Below are 15,718 nucleotides of genomic sequence, written 5' to 3'. Positions count from 1 at the left end.
ACGCGCTTGCACAGCCCTCCCGCACCCACGAGGTGCGCCTCTCCCCTGACTAGTCCCACCCCCCTTCCCAGCGGCTCCGGGCTGACCCGCTCCTCCGCCTTCACTGCCCCTTCCCTGGTCTAGGCGGTCTCCTTTTGCTCTTAAATACGTATATGTTGTTATTTTCTTTGTGGGTGGAAGCTGCAGAGGCCAAGTCTGAAACTGTGGGGCCAACTCTGCTTGGGAAAAAAAGCAAAGAGAGGAGGGAACTTGGGGGCAGAAGGGGTGGGGGCGGCAGAGGCGGGAAAGACTCCAGTTGTGAATTGAGCAGCTCCCAGTTTTATGAGGCAGATTTGGGGTTGAGCCTGGACTTGGCCTGGGGAAGGAGCAGTGGGGGGGGGGGGGGGTGCGGGCCCCAGATGATATGGAGGCGCCATAAAAAAAGACCATGGACATGACCATGAGGACGCTGGGGGCGCGGCCAGAGCCGTGGGTGTGGGAAGCTCTTGGGCCCTTGACCTGGCAGCTCCCCCCCCCCACCCCGTGACAACAATTCGGTGTGGAAGTACTTGCTGCTTCCAGGGGGGCTGGGACGAGAGGTGTCCACCCCCAGTGGGCAGACCCGGGCTTCCACGGTAAAGTCGGAATTTCTGCTATAGCCTTCCCGCAGGGTCTCCCCGCTTCCACCCTTGCTCCCCTTCAGTCTCTTCTCAACAAGCCACCTAGAATGAGGCCGTGACGTTCACCCAGCTCACGTCACTTCCCTCGGGTTCCCTGTTTCCCTCACGGTGAAGGTCAGGGTCCTCATTCTGCCAACCAAGCCCCCCACCCTCTCCGCTTCAGCCACGCTGGCCTCTGCTGACCCCAGGCACACTGTCTTTTATCAGACTGCCTCAGGGCCTTTGCAAGTGCTGTCCCCTCTGCCGAGACACCCCCCACCCCCCACACAGCCACGTGACTCCCCCTCTCACCACCTCAGAACAGTGCTCAGACAGCACCTCCTAGGAGAGGTGACTAGTTATTTAAAATTGCAACATCCCCCCCTCAACCCCGCCGCTTTGTTTTTTCCTCCATACTTATCACAATCCTACACAGTTCATAATGTACTTGTTCAGTTAGTTGCAGTCAACCCTTCACGATGGCAGAGTTCCTGTGTCTTATTCACATACAGAGTAGGCGTCCAGTAAATACTGTAGCACAAACGGACAAGTGAGGGCTCTTTACCCCTTTCTCCCTCCCATAAAGGAGCAAAGAGAAAGTCCCCGAATCGGGAGCTGAATGATAAGGCGTGTCCTGGGTGCTGACCAGCTGTTGGCCAAGGGCTCTGCTCCAATGCCTGTGGAACTTGGGGGCTCCCCTTGGCCGAGTCCCAGATTGGGTCATGTGCCTTATGTCCTCTCACTCCCAGGGAGCTTGTGGGCAAGAGGACCACAGCACCTTGCGGGGGTCCTACCTTCAGACACAATCCCCTCAGCCTAGAATCCTCTGGCCCTCAAATGTCGGTAATTCATGCACATGGCCTCCCCTATGCAGCAGCCCCGAGTAGGCGCTGGCCTTAAGGTGCACGCAGGCTGGGGTGGGGACCAGGTGTGTGAACAACACAGAGGAAGGAGGGTGGTGGGATCAGCCGCCAGGGTGGGGCTCTGCACATCTGCCCCCGGCAGCTGGCGAACGTGGTTACTGGGGACAGGAAGGGAAGGCGCCAGTGATTCTCTGTCTCTTACTCTGTGCTTCGTGTGGTTCTCGGACTTGTGTAATTACATTCCTTTTACAAATGAAGAAACAAAGGCTCAGAAAGGGTAGGACACAGCCCCAGGAGATGGAGGCCTGGGTCTTCAGGCCAGCTCCTTGAAGCTAAAAGGCCTGTGCTCTTCCCAGGATGTGATGCCGCTTTGCAGGCAGGAGGCCAGGTGGCATCTGGGGTTGCCCGGAATTGCATCCAAATGTCCGGACAACCGGTTTCCCCTGGGCGTGGGCACTGGGAGAGGAGCTCCTTTGCAGGGCATGTGGGAGGGGCCAGTCGGCCAGCCTTGCAGGTGAGCAAGGGTTTCAGGCCATCCCAGAAGTCAGATGCTCGGCCTGGGGGTCTCTGAGGCATTTCCTTCAGGAAATGGACTCCCCAGGCTCCGCTCCCACCTGCTCAGCTCTGCCCTCCTCTCTCCAAAGGCAAGGTTTCCAGGGCTGTGTCAGCAAGAGGCCGTGCTGGCACCATCCTTCTGGCACGGGGCCTCGTGGCCGGGAATGGACATCTGATGTGCCTCACCCCCCTGTGGCCGGGACATCTGTGGCCCCAAGGTCTTCAGTGGCATGGAGTACCAGCCCCAGGGAGAGGCCCCGTCCTGCTGTGTGCCCACCTGCCACATGGCAGAGTAGCACTGGCACAGCCCAGCTGGCCTCTGCCCTTGCCACGGAGGCTTCCCAAGGGTGACCCTACATGCCAGGGCTCCCCCTCTGCTTGGCAGTGTCTACCCATTAGCCATGGTCAACCTCATGTGTGTGTGTGTGTGGGGGGGGGGTGGCCCCTGCCTCTTGCCCATGATGTGCACCCCCAGCAGGCAGAGGCACCCAGTCTGCTCTGCAGAAATTGGAGCCAGGGACTTTCAGCAGAGGGAAAAGCCTGAGAAACTGCTTCACTTTACAGATGGGTAAACTGAGGTTCTAAAGCAGATATACTCTGTAGGCACAGGACTTGAGGTAGGCTTTGGTGCCTCCATTTTACAGAGGAGGAGCTGGGGCTCAGAGAAAGAAGGTGACATTCTCAAGGTCACCTGGCCATGCCATCACCTGTCCTCCCATCACTTGGTCCTGCCATTACCTGGCCACATCATCGCCTGGTCACACCATCACCTACCCATTCTATCACATGGTCACACCATCATGTGGCCATGCCATCACCTGGCCACTCCATCATCTGGTCACTCCATCTCCTGGTCCCACCATCACCTGGTCCCACCATCACGTGGTGGTGGCTTGCACAGACCTGAAATGGGGGTTATTGAGGCCCCCGAGGCAGTGTCAACGTTTGCTTATTTTGCCCGAAGGGGCACAGCTGAGGAAAGGGAGCCCCGGTAGCAGAGGCGACCTCCTCTTCCCTGAACAAGAAGTTTTGAGGTCCTGGCTGGGCTGGGGAAATTAGGAATGAGGATTTGATTCAAGGGAGCCTGCTGACTGCCCTCAGTGCCAACATGGGGTGACCCCAGGGCTGCTAACCCCGAGTCAGGCTGCCCCCAGATCAGTTCCCCAGCCGTGGTGTGGTCAGGGCACTCGTTTCCCTGCGTCCCCACCACCCAGGGGTCTCTCCCATTGGCTCTGCAACTCCACCCCATCCTAGGGAAAAGGATATAGGGAGGCCACAGACCCTGCCCACCCACCCCCAGCACCCGCAACTCCAGTAGCCTCCGTGGGCCCAAAGGCCTTTGGAGGAGGGCTCTCTCCAGAATGTGCCCGGACCAGGGCTGGCGGAACACCTGGCTACATCCCCTGTAATTCCACAGTGTACCGGTGAGTTCTGACTGGAGCAGACACTCCCAAGACCTGGTGGCCTAAGACACCCAACATGTATTATCCCTCCTGAATCTGTGGGTTGGCTGGCAGGTTCCTCTGGTTTGGGTTCCCTGCCTGGGGGGCACCAAATGCGACTTTTCTCATCCAGTCTTATACTGGGGCCCTGCGCCGGCCTGGTCAGTGGAGTTGGACTTTGTCACCTGAGCCCTGAAGAAACACGTGGTGATGTGTCTTTGGCCATCATTGCAGCCCCTTCTCACCTGGGGGTTCAGACTAAGTCATCAGGGTGGGGTGAAGACCAGACTCCCTGCTCTTCTGTGCTCCGAGCTACTTCCTTGCAGCCCCTTCCTTTCCTGGGAGAGTACCTCACACAGCCCCGTGGAAGCCCCAGGGCCATTCCAGACTCAGAGGGGCGGATGTGCCCACCATCGTCACCCATCACCACCCCCTGTTCCGTGATGCAGGGTTTCCCCCTGCAAGAGTCCAAAAGGTCTCAGTCCAGGCAGGAAGGTTGCAGTGTTTCCCAAGGCCGCTGTGACCCAAAATGCACCCCCAGAGGCCTCGGGAGGTGCCCTTGGCTTCCCCCTTTCCCTCCCACCAGGGAGCAGGTGGGATGTAGCCTGAGCAAGCTGCCTGGGAAGGGAAGGGCCGCCAAGCCTCCAGCTCATCTGGAGCCCAAGACACTTTCAGGAAATGGGAGGAAAGACTGCTTCTGGTGGGGGAGGGGGGGGGGACAGTCCTGAGGGGGCCCCGGAGCCAGGCCAGGACATCAGAGCTTCTGAACAGTCTGGAAGCAGTTGCTGGGCTCCGGGCCCAGCAGCGGCCGAAGCGTCACTGCTTCAGGAAGCAGCTTTTCAGCAAGGGCCTCGGAGCTTTCTTGGAAGCAGGCTGAGAATGAATTATAAATATAAATAAACAAACGTGAACTCTGCAGCAGGGTGCGGGCAGAGGGGAGACGGAGACACCAGGGGCAGAGACCTCGTCCCTGCCTGCCCTCGCATCCCCAGCCGGCCTCTCTCTCCTGCCCTGCCCCAGCCGCCCCCCTGCCGAGGACATCGGCTCGGGGTCTCGGCACCCGTGGGCTGACCTTTGCCAGGCTGCAGGGCGGGGGCCCAATGCGGACCCTGGCACTTGCCCATGGTGGGGTGGGGGGGCCCACTGGGTCACACCCCTCTGAGGGAGACGGGCTGGAGGCTCCCCCAGACCAAAACAGGCCCCAGTGGACACTCATCCGCGTGGGAGGTGTCTTGCCAAATGTTTGAAGGGGGAAAAAAATTCCGCTTTCTTAGCTTTTTTTCTCCCTTTCTATTTTTTGATTATTTTTCTAGATGACTTCATTTCTAAGAAGGGGGTAGGGGAGAGAAGGATGGCAGAGGAGGGAGGCAGGGAGGACATGGGGCCTGCAGAGGATGGAGAGGGATTGGGCAGGAGGCGAGGGGAGAAGTATCAGAGCCGGGACCCTGGGTGAACAGCAGCCCCTTCCGCCTGCCCCGTGAGCTTCCTTCTTTCTGATCCTGCAGGGTCCTGCCAGCCAGCTCCACTCCCACATAGCCATGGGGGCAGAGGTCGGCTCTCATCCAGCCAAGATTAGCAGGAAAGCGTCTCCAGGAGCTTCTCCAGGCACGACCCCTCCGCCCTCAGCCTGCCCCACAGACAGAGCCCAGGGCCACCTCCCAGAGAGTGTCTCTCACTCACTTACCCCTTGCAACCAACAGCACCCCATCTGGGGAGCTTAACAGAAAAGAAACTTGCCCTAGGATATTAGGAGGCTCCAGACTATCCCGGAGCACTGGGGAAGCGGCCTCAGTGGCCTTGTGGTCTGGAGCAATGCCCGACCACTCTGCCTCCACCACTGGGCCAGACAGGGCCCTTGCTTTCCAGGGCTGCTCGTCCTGGACCAGAGTCTGGCTCAGCAGAGCCTGGTGGTGGAGCCCAGCTCACAGGGCAGCACCCCAGCTTCAGGGGCCAGGGGCCTGAGCTCTACTGTAAGAGATTAAAGATTACTGGGATTCTGGAAGGCAGGGAGCCACCTAACACAGGAAGGGTGTCCCCAAGGCAAGTGGCTGCCCCAGCACCCCTGAGAACTGGACTTTTCCAGCCAAAATTTCCAGCAGGCTGCTGGGCTCCAGGGACTGTGCCATGTGGGCTTGCGTGAGAAATAGGGGCAGCCAGCTATGGCCTTGGGGGCAGGGGCCCAAGAGGACCATGGACTGAGGCCCGAGGCCAACACCATTGAGGCAGGAGTGGCAGCTGTAGTCTGGGAGTGCAGAGCCTGATTCCTGGAAGATAGGGCCTTCTGTCCTCGCCACCCCTGGAAATGCCCATCTCAGTGCTCTAGGGTTCCCAGTGCTGGGCCCACGGCCCTGGCCCTGGGCTGGGGGCTGAGAACTGGCCACAGGTGAGGGGAAGGGAGGAGGGAAGGAGGCAAGGAAGGGGTGGGAAGCCAGCTGCTCCCAGCCCAAAACCTTCCTAGTTATTCAAATGCCAAGTCTGCGTGTGGCTGCCCAGATAGGGGTTTCCACCATCTCTGTCGTCCCATGTCGTCCCTTCACCAATTCCAGGCACCCCGGAGAGCTGGGATCTCCCCGAGTCTGGGAGGCAGGTGGAGCCGCCCCTCCCCGCCCCCACATACACAGTTGCTTCAGCCTCCCCACGGCAGGAAGCCCCTTCTTCCCTGTTGGAGGTGCAGCCTTCTGGCGAGGTGCATTCTCATCCCCGGCAGAGACGGGGACCCTGCAAAGCACATGGGCCAGAGAGGAGACGGAAGGACGAATGCCTGAACGCCTGCAGTTCCCAGTGTCCCTCCTCCTGGGTTGCCTCCCAGGAACCTTGAACCCCCAGGAAATGCGGGAAATACATGCTAATCCCGCTTTACCAGCCAGGGCACCGTGCTCCTGGAGGCTAAGGACTTGCCCAAACTCACAGGCAAACCTGTGATCTGAACCCCAAACTTCTCACTCCAGCTTTTAGTGCTCTTCCCATCATCTCCACCATGCTGGGCAGCTCACCCCAGAAGAGAATCCCTCCAAGCCCGAGCTGCCCAGCCCTGCTTGAATCATCCCAGAGTCAGACAACTCACCACCTAACAAAACAGCGAGCTGCAGACCATCCAAAATGTCAGGAATGCTTTCCTTTCACCGAGGGAAAGACTTCGTTCCTCCTTAACTTGCCCCCTTTCCCCCCAGTCTTGGGAACAGGCTGCTCTCTGCTCCCCAAACCTTTCTCCAGAATAAATTCCTCCTTGCAAAACGGGCCATCTGCCCATCCCCCACCTCCCAGGAGCCCTCCCTAGGAGGGTTTCTGGCCTTCTGGCCTTCTCGTGCCCAGTTTAACATGTCAGGACACGGTGTCCTTGGGTCGTGGTGCTGCTGAGGGTGGCCTTGGAGAGGGGTCCCCGAGCACAGGCCCGAGTCAGGTGGCATTAAGGCAGGACCGCGTCCTACTGATGCTGACAGAGGCCCCCGGGGACTCCTGCCCCAGCACCGGGTCATTTGACCCCTGCGGGGTCTGCCAGGCCTACAGCAGCTGCCCTACCCAGCATCGCGGCCTGTCATGCTTTGGGAAAGAAAAAAAAAAAAGGCAGCCGCCAAGCAAACAGGAGCCTGAGTCACCGCCGAGCGAGCGGAGGCATCTGACAAGCTGGGAGTTGGTGGCAAGGGGTGGGGGGGGGGGAACGAGGAACCCACCTGCTACCCTCCCTGGGCTTCTGGAGCCCGGAGCGACGAGGTCCCAGGTAGCCCTCCCCGCCCCGGGGGCCACGGTCCCCTCCAGTGGGGTGTGCCAGGCTGGGGCGGGGGTCCTGGGGGGGTTGCCTTGGGCTCACAAACTGGCCCAGCTGCTCGCCCGCCTGGGGTCCTGGAACCAGGCACTTGCTCAGCCTGAGCCTCTGTCTCCTTCTCTGTCTACTGGGGACAGTGACCGCCTCTCACTGCCGCTGCGTGGGTTCAGTGAGGGGTGCGGAGCAGGCAGCGAGGACGGGGTCCAGGGAACGGGCGTTCTCTCTGCCATCACTGGGACCCTTGGGGTTTGCCCAGCAGGGCGGGCCCAGAGCCACCCCCAGCCTTCCCTCCCGGCTCCCCAAATGGGCTCCCGTGGCTGTCCGTGGCCTTGGGCGGTTTCCTTGCTGCTTCCCCGTGCCGCCTCCTTCTGCCAGCTCTAGCGCACTCCGGCTTCTGTTTGAGGGGTCTCTGGCCACTGGGCGGGGCTTTGGGGTCAGAATTGGCAGGACCTTCTTGCTGCAGCCAGGGTGGGTGACCTCGCCTAAGGTCAGGGTGACCCCTCACCTCTTTGGGGGTACCTGCAGATGGTGGGGCATCTGTGTGTCAGGACGCCCCCACTCTGCAGCGGCTCAGGGTTTAGGAGCTGGAAGGGGCCCCGGCCACCCAGGCCCGCCATGTGCTCCCCGGGCTCCCACAGCCCCTCAGTGGCATGGCTGAGGTTCCTCGGCCTTCACCCCTGCCCCTCCACCCCCCCCAGGCCTGGAGCCCAAATCTGGAGCCCATGTGATCCCAGCTCCCCTGCCACCCCCACCGGCGGGCGCCTGCCTCTCCCGCCCCCAAGCTCCCTGCGGGAAGGGGTTCCTATGGCACCCCTTCCCCCGCACACACTTAGCTCACTGGCAGCCCATCTGCCCCGAGACGGTGAGCAGCTGATGCCTCGCTGCACAGCAGAGCTGGGAGCATGGCCGCCTAGCGCCTGTGCAGAGGTGAGCATGGCCGAGCCCGGGTCAGAGGCATCGGGGAGCCCCTGCAGCACCCCTGCCCCCCAGCAGGTCTCCAGCTCCTGTGGGGGAGGGATGCTGCTCCCCCAGTGGTATTTCGTCCCCAAGGTGGACGCCGGTGAGCCCCAGGGACAGCCCCCATGGAGTCTGCTGCTGGACACAGGTGTGCATTGAAACTGTGGCCCACCCTCAGCTGGGGCTAATGGGGACAGGTTACCCTCTGCCTTCGGTGGAAATCTGCACTTCCTGGGCCCCTGGCTGGCATCCCAGAGCTCCCCAGAGCTCCCTTCTCCAGCTTTCAAGAGTTCTTATCACAAATGGGGTCAGGTAGCCAGGGAGGGTCCGGGAGAGCCTGGGGCTGGCTTCTGGGGAGGGGGCTGTCTCCAGGATGCAGAAGGCCAGCTGGGGAAGGGTGCCTGTTCCCATGGCAGCAGCCCCCAGTCCTGGGGTGGGGAAGACCCCAGGAGCCCTGCCTTTGCCTCCAGCTTCCTGCCCCAGTCCCCACTGACCGCTGGTGGGTGGGCCAGGCATGGGGGGGGGGGTCTTGGGAAGGGGAAAAGCACTGATGGGCTGCCCTGCCCCCACCTGCCAATTTGGGGCTGGTGCACACACACTTCTGTCCCCCACAAAAACAAGAGGAAGGCAGCTAATCCCTAGGGACTTTGGATTGACATTAAGTAGAACTTCCTGATTCTGGAAAGAGAAATTTCAGGGATCGGGTTAGGGGGCTGCTGAGCCTGTCCTGCCCTTGGCCTCCAGCCCAGCTTCCTTGTGGCGAGATGAGGGCAGGGAGAGGGGAGGCCCCGTCCACCGAGGAGGCCCGTCTGGGGGCGAAGGGATGCATGAAATGACCTCAGGACTGTTGGCCGAGCCCCACAGCTTCCCGCTTCTCCCCACTTTACCCTTTGTTTTCCTCCCCCCTCCTCCCGGCGCTGTGGCGAAAGCATGCAGACACACAAACGCGCACACACGCACACGCACACGCACACGCCCCCGGGCCGCCTCTGCTCCTTCACATCTCGCGTTTGTTTTGCTTCAGCAGGGCTCGAATGGGGACACGCTGCACTCTCGGAATTGGCAGCTTCCTCCAGGCCCCCCCGCCCCCCCCAGGCGCCATATGTCAGTGTCATGACTAGGCGGGGGCTGGTTCCAGGCCTGGAGGCGGGGGCTGGGAAGTGGCAGCTGCCGATCAGCCGATCAGCCGCAGGCAGACATGGAGGCTTGGGGGTGCGGTGCATAGCCTAGGGGCAGAGTCCAGAGAGGGGCTGGCAGAGGGAAAGGGACACGGGCCTGGGGGCTCAGGACCCGGTGACTGGTCCTCATGGGGGAGGGGGGAGGTTGGGGTGGTCGCACATCCCCACACACAGATAGAGAAACACTCAAACAGGCCCAGGCTTTGGCCGTGTGGGGTGGCCAGAGTCCCCGGGCCCTGCCTCTCAGACTCTTGTCTGCCTGTGTCCACGCAGCCAGCCGCAGGCCACTTCCTCCAGTGCGTCCCCTGCCCCTGTGTCTCTCCTCGCAGCCCGAGGTGGGTGCCAAAGCTGTCCCTGGAGGCGGGGGGGTGGTGGTGAGGAACCCAACTCAGTCATCACCTACATGACCAAGCACTGCCCTAGGCATGCTTAGATGGGACGCCACTAATTCTCAGAGCCACCCCGGGGACCCATTGTACAGAAGGGAAAGCTGAGGCTCAGAAAGGTTTTGAGGCACTGCTTCCAAGTCTTGAGCTCAGGTCAGCCGGTTTATTGCCAGATGTTCTGTGCCTGCCCCCACCTCCACAAAACCCTCATCCTGTGACCTGGAGGGTTACACCTCCTGGCTCTGTGCTGTGCTCCCAGCCCCATCCCTTTAGCGTTAACCCTTTCCTCCTCCCCGCCCTGAGGATACTGTATCCTCTTGGGTCTGCAGAGACCTCACCGGTCATGGTCGTTTTTCTGCACATTTGTCCCTCTCCTCACCACCAGCCACCTCTGTGTCAGCAGTGGCCAGCCCGGGCCTGACTCGGTGCTGGAGACACAGCCCTGCCCTTCTCCATGCGCCACGGGGCCTCTCCCCTCCTTCCCAGCCCTGCTGGAGGCGGAGGCACGTGGCCGGCGGGGATCGGCGGAGCTGCTTGGGGTTAATTGGCTTTCCCTCCCTGCCAGCGTGACGGATCCTGCTTGACATTTCCCCAGATAGTTAATTGATACCTAGGTAATTTGTCATGGAGACCTCGTTATATGCCAACTGGGTCCCCTAAGCCGTCAGCGTCTGTGCCCCCGAAATGAGATTGGCAAGTTAATAATGGTGCCATAATCACACCATTCCCTGCTGGCACTGGGAGAGAATTACCCAGAAACAAGAAGGAGTGCTGTTGGGGAGCAATGACGGTTCCTACAGCCTTGAGAATAGAGCTTCGTGAACGAGCCTGGGCCACTGTGCCTTCCTGAGAAAGTCCCCCAGCCTCAATTTCCCCAACTAAGTATACCTTATTCTGGTAGCAGCATTTTGATTTTTCACCGAGAATTCCTCTCTCTCCCCAATAAGGCTGGAGCTGATTTCACCTCCTGGCTCTGGGCTGGGCACATAGTGCTTTCCCCAGACTGTGGAGAGAAAGACAACCTGGTGTGGAGGTGGCAAGACTTGGGAGAAAGAGCCTGGGACCAGGGCCAGGGCTGGAGGGGTGGGGCCTCTTGAGGGTGCAGTGGGCTTGGCTTGGGGGCTTGGGTGTAGAGGGAACAGGGCAGGAGGAGACAAGAAGCAAAGCTAACGGAGAGGCTGCACTACCGTTGCTAGAGGCCTGGGAGGCTCAGCACCGTTTCAGCACCACGGACAGCGGTGGCCCGGAGTTAAAGGGTGGCCGCTGGGTAACCGCAATTCAGGTGTCTTCTTAGTGGAAGATTATCGGGAGCACTGGTTTTTGGGCTGGGGGGCAAGAATGGAGTGGTCCAAGGAAGAATCTGCTTGGCTGGTCTCTTCCCAAGGAGAGGAAGCCCCTGAGGCCTCAGCCCCAGGGTACTCTGCCCAGTGTTCGGGCATCTGAAATGGCAGAGCTGGGCGTGCAACCCCAGTTTCCATCTTGGCTCAGACTCACAGTTCTGCTGTCTGAGTTAATTTGGGCCCCACCTTCCTCGGGGTGGGTGGTACTATCTCCAGTACTTGGCTGGCCAGGGGACTAGGCTATGCGGTCCCTTTTCTTCGTTGTCAGCCTTGGGAGCTGGTAGCCCCATTAGCCCCACCTTATTGATGAAGAAAGTGAGACACAGAGAGGCTGTGTGATCACAGGAAATCATGGGGTCACAGCTTATAAGCTAAAGAAGCAGAGTTCAAACTTATCTCTGTCTTTCCGCCCAGCCCTTCCTCTTACTAGAGCCATTATAACTCCAAAGGGAGCGTAAAAAAGTAATAACCAACTAATGACAGCTATTGAGTCAGCCAGAAAATGTTAATATTTTGTAAGGATCAAGGTCAATGGCAGGTGGGGACCACATCAATGAGAGGCGCTGGGGACCCGGAGACCCATGGAGAGGTTAGTTTGTCATGACTAATCTGGAAGGGCTTCAGAGGGGTGGAACCCTGCAAGTGGCTTTGAATTACGGCATTAGGCCAGAAAGCCCTGTAATGACAAGGTCAGAGAGAGGCCATTCTGGAGACGGAAACCCTGAGTTGCCCTCTCATGAGCCCAGGGTGGGGGGCTCTTTGGGGAAGTGACAGGTGATTCTCCAGAGAGAAGTACTACTGAGCTGAGACTGGGTCTTGGAAGTGGGGGCTTGAAAGGGGAAGGGGGTTCCAGCCTTTTCTCTCTGGCTGTCCCTGGCTGTTATCTGAATATGAGAGACTCTTTGGCAGTCTCTTACCTGTATACATGCTGCTCTCCTGTTTGTGGCACCTGTTGGATGCCTGTCTTCTTGGTAAACTCCTGCTCATCCTTCAAAACTCAGGAAGAATGTCATCTTCCCCGGGAGCTTCCCTGACTCCCCAGGTGTGGCCTCATGGCAGCCCAGTGGCACCTGGTCCATCCACTTGCCAGGTTTACACAACTATGTGGCTTCATAGTTATCTTCCCCTCCAGACTGTGGGCAGCCCGAGGACCCTTTCTAGTCACCTCTATGTCTCTGGTGAATGAATGAATGGAACTATTAATGGCAAATGCACAAGCCTGAGAGCAGGAGGTCTCTTTTGTAATATCTTCAGAAGAGAGGAGAAGGTATTATATTAATGAAACAAGTAGCAGATGCTAGAAAAAGTGAACATTTAGAGAAAAAGAAGGAACTCTTGGAAATTTAAAATGGGATTGCAGACATAAAAAATTCAAGAGAAGAGGAGAAGAACAAGTTGAGAAAAATTTCCAGGGATTAGAACAAAAAGGAAAATAATGAAAACAGGACAGAAAAATAAAAACAGACTAACAGTCTGGTAGCTCTAGTATCTGAAGAAAGAACAGCTTTCCTTGAGTGCTAACTATATGGCAGGTGCTCTTCAAGGTTCTTTGCATGCATTCACTAATTTATATGTGGTGAATACTATTGTTTTCTTCTTTTTGCAAATGAAGAAGCTGAGGTACAAAGAGGTCACAGAGCTAGGACGTGGCATATTGACTGGTTCCCCAATCCCTGCGCTTGCAGTACTGCTTCTTATAAATACTCCAAAAAGAAATGGAGGGGAAGAAATTATACACAAAAATATTAAAATTTTCCCAGAACTGGAGGCATGAGGCAATTCCATCATTAAAGGACCCATTATGTACTGAAAGAAAGAAAGAGAGAGAGAGAGAGAGAGAGAGAAAGAGAGAGAAAGAGAGAAAGAAAGAAAGAAAGAAAGAGAAAGAAAGAGAGAAAGGAAGGAAGGAAGGAAGGAAGGAAGGAGGGAGGGAGGGAGGGAGGGAGGGAGGGAGGGAAGGAAGGAAGGAAGGAAGGAAGGAAGGAAAGAAGAAAGAAAGAAAGAAAGAAAGAAAGAAAGAAAGAAAGAAAGAAAGAAAGAAAGAAAGAAAGAAAGAAAGAAAGAGAAAGAAAGAAAGAAAGAAAGGAAGGAAGGAAGGAAAGAATATAGAGAAACCAGTAGTCATCATCATGGAATTCCAGTATGTTAGTGACAAAGAGAAGATCCCCTAAGCATCTGAAGATGGGGCAGGGAATGGCACTGGATCTGTTAGCAGCAACCATCAAAAGCTAGGAGGTCAGAAAACAATGCCTTCAAGCTACAGGGCCAGAAACGACTGAAACTTAGAACTCTATAACAAGTGGGAAGGTATGACAGAAATGGTTTCAGAGGTGAAAGGTTTCAAAAATTACAGCTGTTCACACATCCCTTCCTAGGAAGTGAGGGAAAAAAACATGAGGTCCATGAAGCAGGGGCTTCAGTGCAAGAGCGAGGTGAGAAAAGTATTGGATTAGGGTAGAGGGAAGCCCTGGGTATTCGATGTGTGGCAGGTGTGCGAAGCCCCTGAGACAGATGGCTACAGCAGGGACGGCTGTGCATTAGTTATCTTGGCCGCATAATAAACGATTCCCAAACAAACAGTTGTTTCCTCACCCAGTTTCAGGAGGATAGGAGTCAGAGCAGCTTAGCAGGATGATTTTGGCTCGAGGATCTCAGGAGGTTGCTGCCGTGCTGAGGGCTGGGGATGCATGTCCAAACAGCTCGCTGATCTGGCCATTGCAGAAAGTTCCTTTCCTTGCCATGTGGACCCCTTCATAGGGCTGCTTGTGACAGTAGGCAGCTGACATCCCACAAAGTGAATGACACGGGAGAGAGCGAGCCACCAATACAAAAGCCGTAAAGGCTTTTATGACCCAGTATCAAAGTGGTGCATCTTTGTTTCTGTCCTATTCTGTTGGTCACAAGGACCAATTCTGGTTCAATGTGTGGTTTAGTCCCCCCCCCCGCCCCGCTAAAATATATACCATACAAAAGGTTGGCTTAAACAATCAGAGTTTATTGCCTCATGGTTTTGAGGCTAGGAGAAGTCCAAGATCGAGGTGACACGGTGAGGCTTTAACGTGTGATGCTCGGGGGCTGGCTTTTGACTCTTCTGTGTAACACGGCAATGCACACGGCAACATCTTCTCCTTTATCTTGCGGATCCTGTTGCTTTCCAGCTACTGGCTGCCCCCCGCGGTCCTCTCTGTGTCTGAATTTCAATCTGTTCTTAAGGGACTCCAGGAATCCCGTTGAAAGCCCAGCCTGCTTCAGTTGGGCCACCTCCTAAACTGAAGTCAGGTCGTGAAGAGATCTTATTTACAACAGGTCCACCCACCAGAATGGACACCAAGACCAAGGGCAGGTTGCCAACTCAATCCACCACCACATGGGAGGGAGCACACCGGTGTCAGGAGGTAGGGATCACTGGAGGCCAAATAGGAGGCTAGCTCCCAGGGGCTCCAAGAAAAAAAAAATGAATTCATAGATGGCCTGATGTTTTTAATGTACCCAAATGACATTTATACTTCCAATGCAGGGTTTGGAGATAAATAAGTAATGGGTACATAGAAAATAAGCCAAAAAAAGAGGCAATTATTAAGTCCAGGAAAAAATAAGAGGTTGTGCAAGAAAGGAAATGCAATTACAATATATTTCTTGCAGTGCATAGTATATGCAAAGAAACACTAATACATACATTGAATTCTGATTTAGTCAAAAAGTTGGAGGATGGGCGGAAGGAAGCGTGTGGGAGTGTGTGGGGGGGGCTGTGTGGAAGACACCAAACATTCACCCTCACCCCATACAAGGAAGTCTGTGGCTGATTCCTAAAACTAGGAGTGGGGGGCAGGGGGAAGAGAATATTAGCAAATTATTTAGAAGTAAATACCAAAAGAAACAAGAAACAGCTAAAAGGACAGAAAATTTGGCTTCTGAGAAGAGAGAGTCAGGGAAGGAGGGGTGGGTGGGAAAGGATGTGCTGTTTTCTCATGACAAGCCCTTACAGAACTATTTGATTACTTAAATCATGTACATTTATGACTTGGATAACAAATACAAATGAGCTTTAAATAACTAAAAAATGAAGCAAAGCAAATTCATGCCAACCCACTGCCTGCTCCCAGCTGTCCAGTCAGGCTGCTGCAACCCCAGGGGACGGCCGAGGGGGTGGTCTCTCCTCCCAGAGCAGCGTCTAGCCCAGGGTCCCCAACGTCCTTGAGCCTGGGTCTGCTCTACCCTCCCCACCCCCGTCACCCTGGCCCTCCTGCCGCCCCCCCCCAACTTTCCTCTGAGTTGCTCTAGGTCTGTTTGGTGATCTGTCTCAGATCCCTCGCCTCCCATTTCCTCTGCCCCTCCCCCACGAGACTCCCTTGGGTGTGCCTGCGAAGTGGGGACACCAGACAAAGGGGAGGGGGCTTCTGCCCAGGCCAGTCCCTGCGGGAAGGGGAGCCCTGTCCAGGTGCACGGGGGCAACAGCTGTGCCTGGACCCCTGCCCGAAGAAGTCACTGGCCGCCAAGGTGCCGGGGAGCAGGTGGGGGAGGCAGCTCCCGCTTCCCCGGAGGTGAGCTGGGGATAGCGGCCGCGCTCTGTCATTTTCCTGACACCTCTCCTAATTA

The sequence above is a fragment of the Tamandua tetradactyla genome, chromosome 6 (assembly GCF_023851605.1).
Source record: "Tamandua tetradactyla isolate mTamTet1 chromosome 6, mTamTet1.pri, whole genome shotgun sequence".
NCBI classification, from domain to species: domain Eukaryota; kingdom Metazoa; phylum Chordata; class Mammalia; order Pilosa; family Myrmecophagidae; genus Tamandua; species Tamandua tetradactyla.
The sequence above is the reverse complement of the archived record's forward strand: the minus strand, read 5'-3'. Positions refer to the sequence as shown.